This window comes from Mytilus californianus, unplaced genomic scaffold (assembly GCF_021869535.1).
Source record: "Mytilus californianus isolate M0D057914Y unplaced genomic scaffold, xbMytCali1.0.p SCAF_3, whole genome shotgun sequence".
Classification (NCBI taxonomy): Eukaryota; Metazoa; Mollusca; class Bivalvia; order Mytilida; family Mytilidae; genus Mytilus; species Mytilus californianus.
The window spans coordinates 73,242,002-73,259,156 of record NW_026262679.1 but is presented as its reverse complement, the minus strand read 5'-3'; the positions used below and the strand labels follow the sequence as shown (position 1 = coordinate 73,259,156).

Genomic DNA, 17,155 nt, shown 5'->3' with positions numbered 1-17,155 from the left:
TTGAGGGTTCCTGATGAAGGTAAATCTAGAAAAGCGCTTCGGACGCATGAAATTATCAAACGTGTTGTTTTCAATTTTTTATTGTAGGACCTGTAGAAAAATCTCTGTTCGTAACAAATCTTAACTTAAGTAGCTTTATAAATTATGCATACAGGCCCAGGCTACTATCTGAGAATGCACTAGCTAAACTAGCCTTTTGGTCATAATATCCCAATATAATTGATTCCCTATGCAGATAATCAACATTAAACAATAAAATATATAAAAAAAAACCTCTGTTTGATCTACAAATCATTAGTCTTCTTTAATGTTATAAATCAATAAATCATTTTTTCCAGACAAAATAACAACAACACTGGTTGATACAATTCTAGGAACCGGTGAAGAAGTTAAAAGTTTAACAATATACTGAAGACTTGCAACGGAAAATCCAGGAAACAGGTTTTTTACTGAACAGTTTGAGAGAGCCAAGATGATTGTTGGATTTAAAATGCTTGGAAAATACAACCAAATGAAGACAAAAAATGCACTGCATCAACAAACAAAACAACTACTGGAACATTGGGGCATCAGTACTGAGTTCTGATTCTAAAAACAATTGTTCAAAATCTTCTACAAGTTTAAGAAGACTGTACATACATGTATATATATATATATATTTATATAAGAAAGAAAAAAAATAATGCATGTGCTTGAAACTTGTGTACATACATCATGTAATGAATAGAAAAATGAAAGAAAACAAAATGAAAACAAAATGAAAAGAAAAAAAAAAAAAAAAAAAAGAAAGAAAGAAAATTAAAAAAAAGAATAGAAAAGAGAGAAAGAAAAGAAAAGAAAAGAAAAGAAAAGAAAAGAAAAGAAAAGAAAAGAAAGAAAATTAAAAAAAAGAAAAGAATATTAAAAAAAAATGAAAGAAAAAGAAAAAAAAAATTGAGGAGGGAGGTGGGTAATGCAGCCAAGTAATACTGTATTCGCTAATATTCATGCACCATAACACCCACAATTGTGATAGCACTCTTAGATTTACCTACAAATTTTGTGATTAAATAATATAACCTCATTATGCAGGAAATCTATTTTAAAAATTATCTTTACAATCATCATCTAGATCAGACCCAATATTTACGTCTTTTATCATTTTCATTGATATACATTGTAAGATACCCCATTTTTAATTTCTAAATAAAACCAAGGTGCTTATTATTATGAATACAGTACAACTTGCCAGTCACAAGCCTGGAATAAAGAGCCACATTAAAATATCAAGAATTAAGTTAGTTTAAACAGGACTGTTAACAACTTTTTTTGCCATTATATGCTTGTCACTCATATTTTTTTCGTTTCCTTTAAATTAGGTCGATATATTCAATAGCATGTTTAGTTACATGTACCTACCCTTTTTCATAGTCTCAATATACATTGCCTTCACTGTGTTTCCCATATACAAATGTACTCAAGGTAAACAAAAAATTCTGGAACAAATTGTACATTCTAGTTGTACAGCATGTTTCATACTAGTAAATAAGGGGGGTTACAAATTTTAAACTTTTAACATATATTTAAATCATGGATTTATTGTGGCTTTTAATGCAGAGTGAACCACCATATAGTTTTAATTTTAGATTTATTGCGGCTTTAAATGCTGAGTGAACCATCATATAGTTTTAATGATATTGTAGAACCAACTTGTAAAATTCAGAATTACACCGATTAATACATACGTAAAATTATGTATTGTACTAGGAATACACAAATCATATGATAACTCAATATAATTTATATGTAGTTTTTATTCTAGTCAAGACCATGCTCATTACAATAAAAATTGCTTACAAATATCTAAAATATACAAATAAATAACCTGAAACGGGACGGACAAACGAATGAACAAACGAAAGGACGTATAGACCGAAAAACGTATTGCCCCTCTACTATCGTAGGTGGGGCATAAAAATAAGTTTGTGCTGTGTTTTTCATCAAGTAGTCAGGTTTTTTGTAAGGCACTTTATATTTACATAGGACATATATCCTAAATTTTATCCTGTGACAAAATTCCCGAAACTTGAAACCTGATAAAATATATTGCTTAGTTTGTATCCGAATTTATTTTTGTTTATGTGCGAGAGGTTTCCTACGTCAGTTTTCTAATTTTTTACCTCACATGTCCCAAAGGTTCAAGTGAGCTTTTCTCCTCACTTGGCATTTGTCACCGTCCATTATCTTTTACACAAATACATGTATTCACCTCTGAAACTTCTAGGCCAAATTTGATTAATCATTATGGTGTCTAGTTTACAAAATGTGTTCAATGACCCCAACTGCCAACCAACAAGGGCAACATGGTTTAATATAGAACATAAGGATAAAGGAGAATTTGTCTGTTATCTTGAAAACCACTATAGATAGAGAAGATGAAACCATTTTTTTTCCGTTATGCCTATTAGCCTGAAAACTATAATAGATAGAAAATTTATATACCAAAAATGATTAGCAAGACCAGATCCTTAAATAAGTTTACATGGTTTTATCTGTTTCTCAGTTACTATAAGCAAGAGGGTCACTATATTTGGTGTAAAGTGAACATGTCTGTCTGGCAGATTTCATCTGACCTTTACCTCGTCATGAATCTATAAAAAGACCACATCAAAATATCAATGTAAAAATAAAAACTTTATTTCCCCCTTCGTATTCTGAACGTAGAAAATATTTGATGATTATAAGCATTGTGTATAAGTTTCATAACATTTGGTTGAGAAAACTAAAGTTTAATATTAGAGAACGGAAACGAAAAATTCAGCAATTTTTATGTTTATAAAGGGGCATAACTCAAGAATGGTAAAAATGATGCCACCATCCAGTATGCATTGTCTTGGTGGACCAAATTCTTGATGACTTTTATCTTTGGTTATTTTCAGGTCCAGGTCAGTACTGTGACATTGGCTAAATGAAATTTACTAGCACACTTCATGAATTTGATATGGGTTATCAAATACCTGCATGTTGTTATGAATGATCACATGAAATTGTATCAAATTGCCAATGGAAGCAGTCACATGTCAAACTGTATATTATAATAGAATCGTCAAACAAAAATAAAAAAGTCTTGAGCAGACCAATGATACATGTGTCCAAAGACCCCCCCCCCCCCCTGCCCCCTTTTGGAATTTTTGCCTGTTTTTCCAACCCATAAAAAAATTAAAGGCAAAAAGTAGACAAATTAAAAAAACATATTTCATAAGATACAAATTAATTTTGACAAAAAGCCGGTTTTCAGGCAAAAATTGTGGTTATTTTTTTTCTTCAAAGAAAAAAAATTAAAAATAGCAGAAATTGAAAATGCTGGTTTAAAGACAGGAAGACTGTGGGATCTAAACTCCAAACATTTGTTACAAATGAATTGCATAAGAATTATAAGAATTGAAGTTATCAATAAAAACTCCATAAAAATACAATAATGAGAGAAGGTTCTCAGGTACTTAGGAAGGGAAAGCCTGTCAGGCTCCACTAGTACTAACCTTTGTAGTGTTCTAAAAAAAAGTAGTGTTAGTAAAATTTCTAGTCTGTTTAAGACAACAATATGTCTCGTGTCATTTTTGAGAAGAAGAAAAACTTTGAGCTAGAACACTATTATTTTAGCATTTGTCAATATTTGCCTAGGTTATGATAATATGTTGTGTTTTTTTTTTTTGAAGGTACAAATGCCATTTATTAAGAAGAAATCTTTCGTGCCATGCTGTTAATTACACTTATATTACAAAGACAAATTAGATGGAGGATATAACGAAACAGCAGAAACAGAATATTTTCCAAGAGCAAATGTAATAGCTGAGGATATTTCAGATGATGAATCATTCTTTGCTTGTCCTGAGTGAAATTGCATAAAGGTTTACACAAAAACCTCACGTCTTAGAAAAATATCATATATGCATAGGCAAGGGTGTATTTGCCAACAAAGAAAATAGTAACTACATAGTGAAACTTCTCTAGACTAAGACATGTGTCATGAGCACAAAGGTTTCTCTACAATCAGTTTTGTCAACAAATTTGAATATTGCAGAATGATGGTCTTTTACAGTTTCTATTAGCCATTGAAACGTTTTAATAGTAGGGCTATGGAATTTTTACATGATATATACATAGAATGCAGTGCTACAGAAAAAAGACCAATTTTTAATCAAACCTTTAATAATTTCAACTATTGAGGAACTAGAGGTCCAGCTGAGTCATCATTAGTTAAAATTGAGAATTTGAATATAGTTGATGACAAAGATTTGCAAAGCAAAATGTCAAGTGATGACATACTGGTACATGCTGTTTCTACAGACTTGGCAACATATATTACATACAGATAGCATAGACATTTCAACTTAATATTGATTCTTGTTGCAAAAACAGTAGTGTAACAACAAAAAAATGCCACCATCATTGATTAGTCAATTTAGTGTTTTACTTTCCTGTATTATAATTCCCTTGATACATGTATTTTGAATAAATATAAAACGAAAATGATTGAAACATGTTATTTTATGTACATAAGAATCTGACAGTTAAAGTCTAAACGAAGTTAAAAATTGCTAAGGGGTCATTTTGAACTTGCTGTGATCTTTTTGTAAATGTTGAAAGCATCACTGTGACTTTTAGAGGAATAACAGTAACAATAGCTCTGTTAATTTGCTGGGATTTTATCAAGTAAATATCATAAATATATACAACATATCCCTCCTTTTTAATTTAGATATATATATTAATTGGTGATTTGATAAATTTTCTGTACATGTCTTATTCCATTGGAAAGATTCATACGCATATCCACAGTAGTGACCCAACCATATCCCCTAAGCGTTCTTCTTTTAATAAATTATTTAACAGGCCAGTAGGGCTAGCTTGACCTGTAATTATTGGCTGTGTTGAATCCATTTGATCCTTTTTTAAAGAGACTTATTATACCCATGCTATTGATAGCTGGGGGATATATAATATTCATAATGTCGGTCGGTCTGTCCGTCCGTCTGTTTGTAATATATCTACAATCCTTAAGTCCTCTCAAAGAACAGAATATATTTAAATCCAACTAACTAATGATATGACATATGTCTTGTGGGGGTTGTGAAATTGTGCACCATATGTTTTTTTCCCATTGAGGGTATATGGGGGAAACTTTGGACCAAAAAAGGAGAAAATCACTATTGGTGTAGTGTAACTACCTGCAGTCCGCAACTCCTCCGCAACCACTAAAGGGTTTAATGTGAAAGTTGTATGAGATACTAATTAAATATTTTAGCTTTATTAAACTAGTAAGTCATATATTTATTTTCCAAATATTAATATCCTGACTTATTTTACATAAATTCATTTTTAAATTGTCATCCTGCCTTTTTTTTTGCCAAGTTGCTCATCCTGCCTTTTTTTTTACTCAAAACTCCTGTCCTACCTTTTGTTTCAAATTGCATCCTATCACCCCCCCCCCCCCCCCCCCCCCCCCCCCCCCTGTTCAGGGTTCGACATGTAATTGTTAAATGTGTTACCTTTGTTAAATAAAGAATTTTATTATTATTATTATTTATAAATAGGGTTTAAGAACGACAACTCTTAAGATAAATTACGGTGGTTTCTATTTTGATACCACAAAACTCTTCACGAAAAACAACGATTTAACTTTCATTTATCATTCGAAGAAACAATAAATTATGAAACTGGATACCTGGTAGTCCAAATAATTATATCGCCTTGCAAGGCTATTTTATTTTTTGCTTTGACGGCGTCACAGCGTAAAAATAAAATAGCCTTGCAAGACATCATAATTATTTGAACTTTAGGTAGCAATACACAGTTAGTAGAAAAATTTAAAATTGACACTCATAATTTTTAACCACCCTCTTTCCCTTGCTTTCTAACAAATAAGGCTTTATGTTTGTGTTATGCATGTGCATATATATGGAATCAGCATCTTCCAAAGATTTGATTTCCAATAGTTATAATGGTGAATTTGGTGTAACCATGGAAACAATCTGCATTTATTTGATACAAAATATTGCATAAAGGGGAGTAAAAATGTCCCAAAAGTCCCCAAAATTTGGTTCAAAGGAGAATTTCAATCCATTAAAGTGATACCTTTCCTGAAACCATAGACATTTATCTATCAAGAGGTCCAAAAAAAAATCATGTGTATTTCTGCTCATTTTTCCATATTTTGAATTGAAAAGTTTGAGGTTGAAAAACACTACAATAATTTCTGGGTCTATGGGCAGTAAGAATGTGAAAATATGGAATGTCAAACAGAAAAATGGCCTATAAAACATGCAAAAACAATCTTGATGTTCATATAAACCCACTTGGAAAGCTACATTATTCTTCAACCATCTAAAAATAAATTTTATTGTACAAAAACTTTCATATTTAAAAAATTCACCATGGCCAAAATGCGGAACTAAACTTCTAACTGTGTATTGCTACCTTACACCGTGACTATACGGTAGTGTTTATAATTTTGATAATATTTTGTAGATAACATAAAGATGATGAGCACAATATTGGTGTTTCTTTGGAAAATGCGGTAACATTGCCAATAGGACTGAATGTGTCATTAAACACCAAAAATTCAATCAACAAATCTGCTGTGTGTAAATGTTCAATTTTTGTGTGTATTAGATCTAATTTTTTTTCCATCTGCGCAAGACGTCAAAAAAAAAATGGCTGGATTGCTTTTTGTACTTGTTATTTAAAACAAAATTAAAAACACGAAAACGAAAACCGAAAATAACCCGTTTGAAATGGACGGCCTAAAAATGTCAAAGAAAATTTAGTGTAAACCGATACCCAGTTATATGTTGAAATTGGAAGCGATAAAACAAAAACAACTTAAAGTATAAAAAGTACACCAAATGCATTCGTGGTCCATAGTACGTCTTTGCAGAAAACATTGAACCATGTATATTTAGGAAAAAAATTACTTTTTTTTTTTATCTTGTCTCTACATAATGAGTGTATTTAAGAGCCAATCTGCCAGAAAACAATGCAAAAGGTTCCAAATGCAATGTTGTCATATTGACCTGAAATTTTGCTTACATGATACCTTCATAGCAACTACTTTCTGTGCAAAATATTTTAAAAAAATATTCAATGTTATTATGTTACTCTCTGTATGGAGCTCCATCTATAAATAGCCATTTATGGTCAAAGATGAAAAATAGCCAATTTCAACAGTTTTAAATTGAAAATTACCAGTGTTTAGCAGCATGTAATTGTTTTATTGGTAATAATTAAATATGTTGTAATACTGTATTTTAACTGCCAAATATCTTACCTATAATACCTGAGGTTAATTTTTTTTTTCTATATTTGCTCAATTCTGGTCCAAATATCCGAAGTTTTATGAAACGGTGAAATTTGCTAATATTTAAAAGTCTATATTTTCTAAAGTGGCAAAAATATTTTAATGCCATAAATTTGTTTTTTCTTAAACCCTAATCATTTATCTACAAAATATAAAAAATCCAATTTAGGCAAATGATCTTAGTACTCAATGTAAATTTATTAGTTTGGAAGGAATTGTGGTTTAGCAGGTGTTATCTATATTAATGACACTTCGGTGTCAGACCACCAATTACTCCCTCCAATTTAGAACGTATGTAAAAAGAGCCTTACTCTGACACAAAGTAGTGCTTTTGATGTCCTTGTTTACTTAAACAAACCAACAAATTTGCAGAAATGAAACTTTTGGTGAAAGAGAAATATATTTAGACCATTTTGAGCCAAAATTTACTTGTCTATGAGTTTGCATTAAAAATTGAGGATTAATGAGCTCCATAGTATATTAATTTAAGATTTCCAGAAAACCAGGGGTTATTTTTGGAGTATCTCTTTTTTGAAGGTCAGTTTTTTTCTTAATAGAAGGCTTTAAAGGTATGTTGAAAATTGGCATGCAGAAAGCTGATACATGTACAATTCAGGATATACCTGGTTTCTATGAAGTTAAACTTAAGGTAAAATATTTAGAAAGCTGTGAAAATTGCAAAATTTGGTTGAACAGATAGGGATATTTAATTGGTGGTCTGACACCTTTAAGCGAAATGTGGTGAAACCCCAAAATCAGAAAACGATTGATTTTTTTGTCTTAACTGATCAATTGAAATGATAGTAGCCACATTTCAATCTTTTTTGAGGCAAAAAGTCAGATATTGCAAATTTAGAGCCTTAAATCTGAATTTGTGCTATTTTTAGCTTTTCCCACCCTGACATTATGCTTTCATATACAAAAATGTCCTAAATTTTTAAAAATGTAACAGTAAGTTGTTTCTGTGGTGTTAAATATTAAAACATAGGTTGTTTACTACCCCCAAAATATTGTCGTCATGAAGATTTAATGAAATTATTTAATTTTACCCCTTATATCATTGCGTCATACTATGTATTTGGCAGATAACGTCGCCTGATGTAAACACTGCATAAACTCACAAAAATCCCATTTATAATCTCAAATGAAAGTTTTATACCTTAAATTTTTTTGACTGATAGTAAATAAAAACAGTTAAATGACCATGACCACACTTTTGATCAGTTAATAGTCCCATTACTGACACCAGGTGAAAAAAAGGGGGGTCAATATTCCTCGACTCTTCAATACCTAGGATTTTTTACTAGACTCATTGTAAAATTTGTGGAAAATCTTTAAAGTAGTAGAACAAACAAGGAAAAATCGACAAAAACTTATCTTGATATTGAAAGTTTATGTTCCTGTAGTCCAAAATGAAATTTTCAAGTATTTTCTATCAAAGTCATACATTACAGTCAGTTTAAATTGAGCTGTGAAATTTGTAATATAAGTCGCATTATGCTCAGATAGGCTGTTTTTAACTAGAAATTGACTAAGGATTAAGAATAAAGCAAAGCAAACGATTTCTGATCAACTTTTTTTTTTGTCTCTTTAGGTGTCAGACCACCAATTACTCCCTCCAATTTAGAACATATGTAAAAGTAGCCCTACTCTGACACAAAATAGTGCTTTTGATGTCCTTGTTCACTTAAACAAACCAACAAATTTGCAGAAATGAAACTTTTGGTGAAAGAGAAATATATTTAGACCATTTTGAGCCAAAATTTACTTGTCTATGAGTTTGCATTAAAAATTGAGGATTAATGAGCTCCATAGTATATTAATTTAAGATGTCCAGAAAACCATGGGGTTATTTTTGGAGTATCTCTTTTTTGAAGGTCAGTTTTTTTCTTAATAGAAGGCTTTAAAGGTATGTTGAAAATTGCCATGCAGAAAGCTGGTTTCTATGAAGTTAAACTTAAGGTAAAATATTTAGAAAGCTGTGAAAATTGCAAAATTTGGTTGAACAGATAGGGCTCGCGGGTTTAAATTTTCGCGCCCGTTGCGTCGATTGGTGCGCAGTCATTACCGTGATCGGTCGAACGTCGCAAAATATTTACTTTCTTCTCGAATAAAAACAATATAAAAACACTATCAATTTTTGTTCTAAATTAGTGCTTTCTCGATTCATAATTCACAAAAATTAAATTAAGGACGGTATTTAAAACTACAAAGTCGACCTTTTTACGGTTTGTTGACATTGAGATTGGCCATTTTGGAATCTCGGAAGAAACTTGCTTTCAATATTTTGACAAGTAACCAGCTTTTATATTTATACTAGAATGACTATCAATTTTTGTTATAATTGTATTCATTTCGGTATATTTTTAAGCTGTCTTACTAATTTTCAACACGTAGATCCACCCAAAGAAAGAGATATCGTGGTGAGTATCTAAAAAGTACGTATCCACTCCTGTGAAAAACTAGCCCTTGGATTCGTTGGTTTTTCTCTAAATTCTTCTTTTTTGAAAATTTTCCTTGTTTTTCTAAATATTTGGAAGATTTAATTAATTCCTGTAGTGAAGAGTTGGCTATTTTTAATATGAGAGATGAACACTTTAACATTTTACAACTGATTATAGATCCATTTGCTTACTTGACAATGTTAAGAAATGAAAAAGCTTTTAAAGTGATACAGAAACTTATAGATCCAAAATGTAGACGAATATGTTACAATCTCCATTGTGAAAGGTATAGATTGTTGCAATTAGATGATATAAAGAAAAAGAAGAAAAAGTAGATAATAACTTTATATAAACCCTTAAGTGATTAATGGTTGTCTACTCTTAAACAGTGATATCTTTAGATAGATATTCAAGATTTTTAAGTATTTAAAGTGTTGATGCAGTCTAAATTGACATTAAGCCCAATTTTATCGTCAAGAATGTAAATAATGTACAGTGATATTGGTGGAAGATATTTTTATTCATATTGTTAAATACACTACTCGAAAGAGATGTGCCTACATTTGCAGAAGCTTTATAACAGATTAATTACAGTTCAGAATTAGTCACTGAAATATTGCAAATCCGTGAATGATGAAAATTTTTATAAAATCACGACAATCGTAAAATATTGTATCGTCTGCTGAACAATGTCTCAAAGGAACAAACAAGGAAAATTTTCAAAAAAGAAGAATTTAGAGAAAAACCAATGAATCCAAGGGCTAGTTTTTCACAGGAGTGGATACACCTTATCGCTATATGTCCGCAATTACTGGACATCACACAAGTTCCCGTAAAATTTTGACGTCATAATAGAATATATCTGACACCACAATGGAAAAGTGATTGTTGTATGACGTCAAAAGTTCGAGCGGGACAGGTGTCAAAACTTAGAACCTGACCACCACGATATACCATCATTTGACTCAGTCCATTGTCAAAACTTAAAACCTGACCACTCGTATGCCCAACTGAAAACCATTGAAACATCTGATTTGTGTAATGTTGCTTTTGAGTCTGTACATGTACCTGATATAAAAGATCATGAAGTAGTGCATGGTTGATGATGAATATAATATAAATGTTGATTTTGACTTGTTACCATTACCTACTGATTTACTTCCCTTAAACCACTGTAGATATGTTGTCGAACTAGACTATATTGTTCAACAGTTGAAACAATGTTCCAAATGTGAAGTCCCTTTACAATTACATAATTCGTTGGGAGTTAAACCTTATGGTGTTGCTGGTATTTTGTATATACAATGTACAGAATGTGGAGATATCGCCCGAATAAGATTAGGGAAAGTAACACCATGTACATGTAGAAAAGGAGTTGGTACATTTGATGTCAATACAAAATTAGCTGCAGGTAAACAAATGTTCTTTCAATTATGATAATGATATAGTTTGGTCAATATAAAAAATTGTACTACATGTACATATAAAAATAAGAAGATGTGGTATGATTGCCAATAAGACCACTTTCCAACAGAGACCAAATACATATGAGTTAACAGCTTTAGGTCACCGTCCAACCTTTAACAATGAGCAAAACCCATACCACATAGTCAGCTATAAAATGCCCCAAATGATAATTGTGAAACAATTCAAACAAAAAAACTAACAACAATTTTAAGTACTTAACAATGAATGAAAAAACAAATATGTTACACAGCATTAAACTTCAATCACTAACGTAAATTACAGGCACCTGACTTGGGACAAGCACATACAATGTACAATATGGAGGGGTTAAATTTTTTGCAGGTGCCCAACCTGGGACAGTATTGTAACAGCGCAATACATGGATATGAACAAAATACATGTATAAAAATCAGTTGAAAAGCGTTTAATTATAACTCATCAGATCAATAAAAAGCAGAAAAACAAATAACGAACACACAGACTTGGTGTGGCAGGTTATTTATACATTTATAAATATATGTATGTAATAAACTATGAAAAGTGCAGAAAATACTTAATTCCGAGATTGGCTTAGTGGGCTGATACATGTACCTACAAATGTAAGTGTTAAAGATATTTTATCTAAAGTTCTGACGATTCAAATTGAAAGAGCAGATTTATGTTTTTTGTTTAATTTCAAAATGCTATGATGCATAAAAGTAGAATAATGACGTCATCATATGTACATTTTTGTTACTCCAAAATAGAGGAAATTTAATTTGATAACCAAAATAATATTGATATCATTTCACTTTTTGTGATAATGAATATCTTTAAGCATATGTCAATCTTAATTGCCAACATGAAAAATCCTCTTGATTTGCAAGACTTACTAGCCAACCAGAACTAAAATCAGCTGCCAGTAGTGTGATAATTTAAAACATACCATTTTATCCTGGTCAGACATCATAATTCCCTATTTTGCATTGCCACAGGAGACACAAAATTAATTTTGCTTGCCTTCATTTTCCTACTTGTACATGTACATAGAAAATATGGCCCAACCTATATAATTAAAACTACTGAAAATAATTTTGCTGGTGTTTTAAATTTATTGTTCATTTATTTTTTTGTATGTTTTTATATTATCAGGTATGATTCATGCAGGCATAGCAGAAACGCAGCTGAATAATTTGCTAGCTGCCATGAATGTCCATTGTCCTCATCATAAGTCACTAAAGTCAAGAGAAAATGAAGTTGGAGACATAACAGAGTGTCAGGCAAATGCTTCAGAAAGGAAGTTTTTACTTGACGAAGCTTTCAAGTCCATGACCATTGATGCAGGTTTGAATGAAAATTAAATATAATAATTTTATAAAAAAATAGGCCTGATCCTGTCATTTGCATATACATGTACATTGTACATACAATGGCACACATATTTTACAAATGTCATTTTATATATTGACATGTATATGTTAACGTTAATGCCTAAAATATGTGTAAAAGGTGCTAATCCAATTCTTGCAATTTAAATATTATATGCATAGATATTTAGTAATTGGTTGTTGCATGTACATGGGAGAAACCTACCCTTATATCTAATCAGTGTGGGCTTCTTTTTTATCCAACTCAGAGCAATTTATATCTTCAAAAATTATTAGATATAGTTCAAAGGGAAATAATCCTTAAATATTTTTTGAATGGCTCCCCTATTAACTTTTCTCTTCCATGTGCAGGCAACAACTATTCATTGTTCTATTGTGTTGTAATTTATTTCATTATTATTTCATTGTCATAAGAAAAATCATTGTAATAATGGTATGAAATTTAAAATCTGCTAGGCTCCATAATTAGATTATTAAAGTATTTCTATTTCTATACCTTTTTATATATACCTAAATCTTAGTGTCACTATCACCTTAATTTCATGGTTGAGTTGTGTGTTTAGGTTTATTTCTCTGAAAACATTTCATAATAAATCAATGATAATTCTCAGCTACAGTCCTCATGTATTAAGGACAATTAATCTCTACAACACTTGGGCAACTTTGGTATTTATTTCATGCTTAAATGACTGTAGTTAAGTTTTACCTTTTGGTTCATGTTTTTAGGGCTGGAGATCTGTTTTTAAATACATATTTTCCAGTATTATGAATTTAACCTTTTTTTACAGAAGGTAATGAACAAGCAGGTATTAATGCATCCACAGACACTTGTTGGCAGAAGAAAGGTTCTGGAAGGGCTTACAATAGTTTGTCAGGTACATATAAAATCATAGTGCTCTTATAAAAACAAAAACAAAAAAATGTGCATGCATTAAAGGCAAGTGTACAAATATTCAAATATTTAAAAAAAAAAAAAATCATACTAGTTATAAAATGCTCATCTTCGTATGACTGCAGATGTCAAAAACTGAACAGTTGGGGCAAATATGGACACCAAATTCAAGCTTTGTACAGCTCTGAACTTGGATTGTGATTAAATATTTGACTCAGCATAGGTTTCTGACACAGAATGAATGTGGTCTAAGATATGAAAAAAATTAAATAGGACTTTTCAAGTGGCAATTCCCTTCTTTTAATCTATATTATCAAATATGAATCTACTTGAAATGAAATTTCTATTAATTGTGCAATTCAGCTCTGATTCTGGATTGTGATTAAATATTTGACATAGCATAGGTTCTGACACAGAGTGAAAATAGTCATATAGTCATTTATCTTTTATCATGATTATGGTCCATTTATATAAAAGATATAACTACATGGTTTGATTCAGCAAATCAAAGAACCAAAAGATTTCAATAATGGATGAATTCAAACTGAGAGTATTTTAGGACCTAAATACGGACAAATTTGATAACTGGACACAAAATCCAAAATATGAATACAGGGTAATAATCAGCAAATCATAGAACCCCATAAATTTATATTTGTTGAAATCAATCAAATTCTTATTTTGGACCCTTTGGACCTTAATGTGGACCAATTACAAAACAGGGCCGAAAAATCATAAAATCTAAAAATACACAGATTCGGCATATCAAAAAAACTCAAGAACTAAATATTTGTTGAAATCAAAGTTTATGTTTGGACCCTTTGGACCTTAATGTGGACTTATTTGAAAACTGGCCCCAAAATAAAAAATCTGAATACACATGAGAATCACCATATAAAAAACCCAAATAAATCTATATTTCTTAAAAAATCAAACAAAGTTAAATTGGGACCTTTGGACCTCAATGTGTACCAATTTACACACGGGATCACAATCCAAAATCTAAATACACAGATTCTTTCTATTAAACAACCCCAAGTTTTTAAGACTTAGATTTAAACCCCATGGAAATAGGCCAGGAAATAAGCAATTTATACAAAGTATCAGAAAAGTATTGTTTTTGGCCTTATTCCCTAAAATGTTAGGGCCATAAACCTCAAAATCAATCCCAACCTTTCTTTTTTGGTATGGATCCTTGTGGTACATTTTCAAAGAGATCCATAGACTTATAGTTATACTCCAAGTAATTGTCAGGCAACCAGAACATCCTAGTTTGTTTGCACCTTTTGGCCCCTTATTCCTAAATGGTTTAGGCCATTTCCCCCCAAAATAAATCCCAACATTCCTTTTGAGGTATGGAACCATGTGGTACAATTTCATAAAGATTCATACACTTATACACAAGCTATTGTCCCGAAACAACAAAAATGCTTGTTTTTGGCTCCTTTTTGTATTCCATTCTAAACTTTGCAGCTGTAGATCGTGTATTTTACTATCTCAAAGTAAGTTTACCTTATGTCTAATGCAATACTCAACGAAATATATTGTTTCTGTCTTTTATTCCGACAAAAAGTGGTTTTTACTAAAATTAGGCAAAATGAGGTTGGCGCCTTTATTACAGGATTAAACACATTTTTTCTAGAGGTTATTGATATGTAACGGGGGCGATTAACTCACAATCTGAATAAAAGTGCAAAGGACTTTTATGTAAAGTTTGTGAGTAAGAGCCCGGGTTTACACATCAATAACCTCTAAAAAAATGTGTTTAATCCTTATAATTCGTAAAGGGGCACTAGCTACGAGATGTATAAAAAATATAAAATACGTTTTTTTTTGTTCAATCATTAATGAAAGTGAAATAGTGAAATAATATATCCCTTTTAGCAGCCAGTATGGTTCAATTTTGTCAAAATAAGCTAAGAAACAGTGAGGATGAATTATTCACTTGCAAGTGAATAATTCGACCTCATTGAATCCGTATTCATGTGAACTTCAATTTAACCCCTTGGCTAGAGATGGATACCGCATGCATTGTGCGTGTTCAATTATTTAAAGGAAAAGAATGTCAACATTGAAAGTGAAACAAAGGTAAATCATTTGATTGACTGATTCGATCCACAAAAAATCATTCCTAACAGGTAAAAACGATGATTAACAGATATTTTTAATCTATAATATGAAATTAAACAGACCTAGAAAAATCCAAATGCACGATTCTGCTATCTATTTATATCTTTATTTATGTTTATATCGCTTATTTGGCAATCAGAGATCTTCGGGGGTCAACTCGACAAGTAATTAGATGGCATCTAGACTAAAATAACACAAAACGAAGCTACATATTATCGAGCCCATGCCCGGAATATTGTTTATTTTAGATTTTTTATAATTTGGATAAATGTTTTGCATTGTTATAAATCAAATATGAGAATTTGAGTCAAATCGGTGAACATGAATTTGACAGCTAGTGCCCCTTTAAGCCAAATTTGTTTTTTAATCTCAATTTGCTGAAAGTCACGGGATCCCTGCAAGCATGTGTATCGCGCATGAATAGATTACAAAATTAGTTTCGGAAACATGGTTAATCTAAGTGTAAACCAAGAGAAAAATTCTAATTGACCAATCCAATTCAAGTATTTATAGATATGCAAATCATATAAGAATTATTACACAATCAATTTGAATTACTAGTATAGCAACATGATTACTCCATATTTACACTTACTTGCATTAGCATATACATTTAACTTTTCAGGTGTGGCATCAGTGATAGGAGAAAAAACAGGGAAAATTGTGCATCACACCCTCAGAATATCCAGCTGCCGTATATATGTCGGAATGCACAAAAGAAGGGAAGACCACCTATACCACACAATTGTAAAAAAAACTGGTCAAGGGCAGCAAAGGACATGGAACCAGACATGGTAGTACAGTTGGTGAAGGATGTACATGAGCAAAATATTGAAATTAATGAACTGGCAGGTGATGACGATTCTGTTGGGTTTGACAGGGCAAAGAAACTTCTTCCAAATTCTAAAATGGTAAAAACCAGTGATAGAAATCATATAATCATAAATATCACCAAAAAGCTGTACAGCCTAAAACCAAAGCAAAAGGAGTTGTTGCCAATGGTAATAAATGCAATTACCAAGAATTATTCTTATATGTTGGCACAAAACCAAGGCAGTCCAGAAAAAATTGAAAAAGGAGTCAGAGGGAGAATTGACCATATGTATGGGAAACACCAAACCTGTGATATGAAATGGTGTGGTTATCTAAAAGACAGAGCATCATATAGGCACACAAACTTACCCTTCAGAAAGGACTTGACATCTGATAGCCTCAAAGCTGATCTAGAGAAATTGTTTCTGGGAAAAATTGAAAGCCAATCAAAGAAACTGTCAGATAGCTTTAACCATACGGTCTCAACCAAAGCAGCAAAAAATAAGCATTATTCTGGTTCCTCAAATTTAAATTATTGTGTCAGTGCAGCAGTCTTACCAAAAAATGAGGGATATGGTTATGTGTCAAAGGTAATATTTGCAAATTATACTTATATGGTTTTTTCCAAAAAAAAATATTCTGATCCCAAGTTTGATGAAAAATATATTCTGTTCAAGCAGATGACAAAAAAATTCTGAATCCAGAT

At 31.3% G+C, this 17,155-nt stretch overlaps 3 long non-coding RNA genes across 10 annotated transcripts in view; 2 read left to right on the top strand and 1 right to left on the bottom strand.

Moving 5' to 3' along the window:
- The window catches only part of LOC127735048 (uncharacterized), a 113,833-nt gene extending 113,040 nt beyond the window's left edge, over window positions 1–793 (top strand). For all 5 annotated transcript variants that reach the window (XR_007997974.1, XR_007997978.1, XR_007997977.1 and 2 more), the window contains one exon: window positions 339–793. This is a non-coding gene — a long non-coding RNA (uncharacterized LOC127735048). The remainder of the gene's footprint in view (window positions 1–338) is intronic.
- LOC127735054 (uncharacterized) overlaps window positions 1–17,155 on the bottom strand; it is a 139,439-nt gene that overhangs the window by 34,045 nt on the left and 88,239 nt on the right. The gene's annotated exons all lie outside the window — the stretch shown is intronic.
- LOC127735053 (uncharacterized) overlaps window positions 9,591–17,155 on the top strand; it is a 92,626-nt gene continuing 85,061 nt past the window's right edge. Inside the window, exons 1-4 of one of the 4 annotated variants that reach the window (XR_007997988.1) lie at window positions 9,591–9,759; window positions 12,379–12,570; window positions 13,403–13,489; window positions 16,262–17,039. This is a non-coding gene — a long non-coding RNA (uncharacterized LOC127735053). The remainder of the gene's footprint in view (window positions 9,760–12,378; window positions 12,571–13,402; window positions 13,490–16,261; window positions 17,040–17,155) is intronic. The other 3 variants (XR_007997985.1, XR_007997986.1, XR_007997987.1) reach the window with 3 other exon arrangements.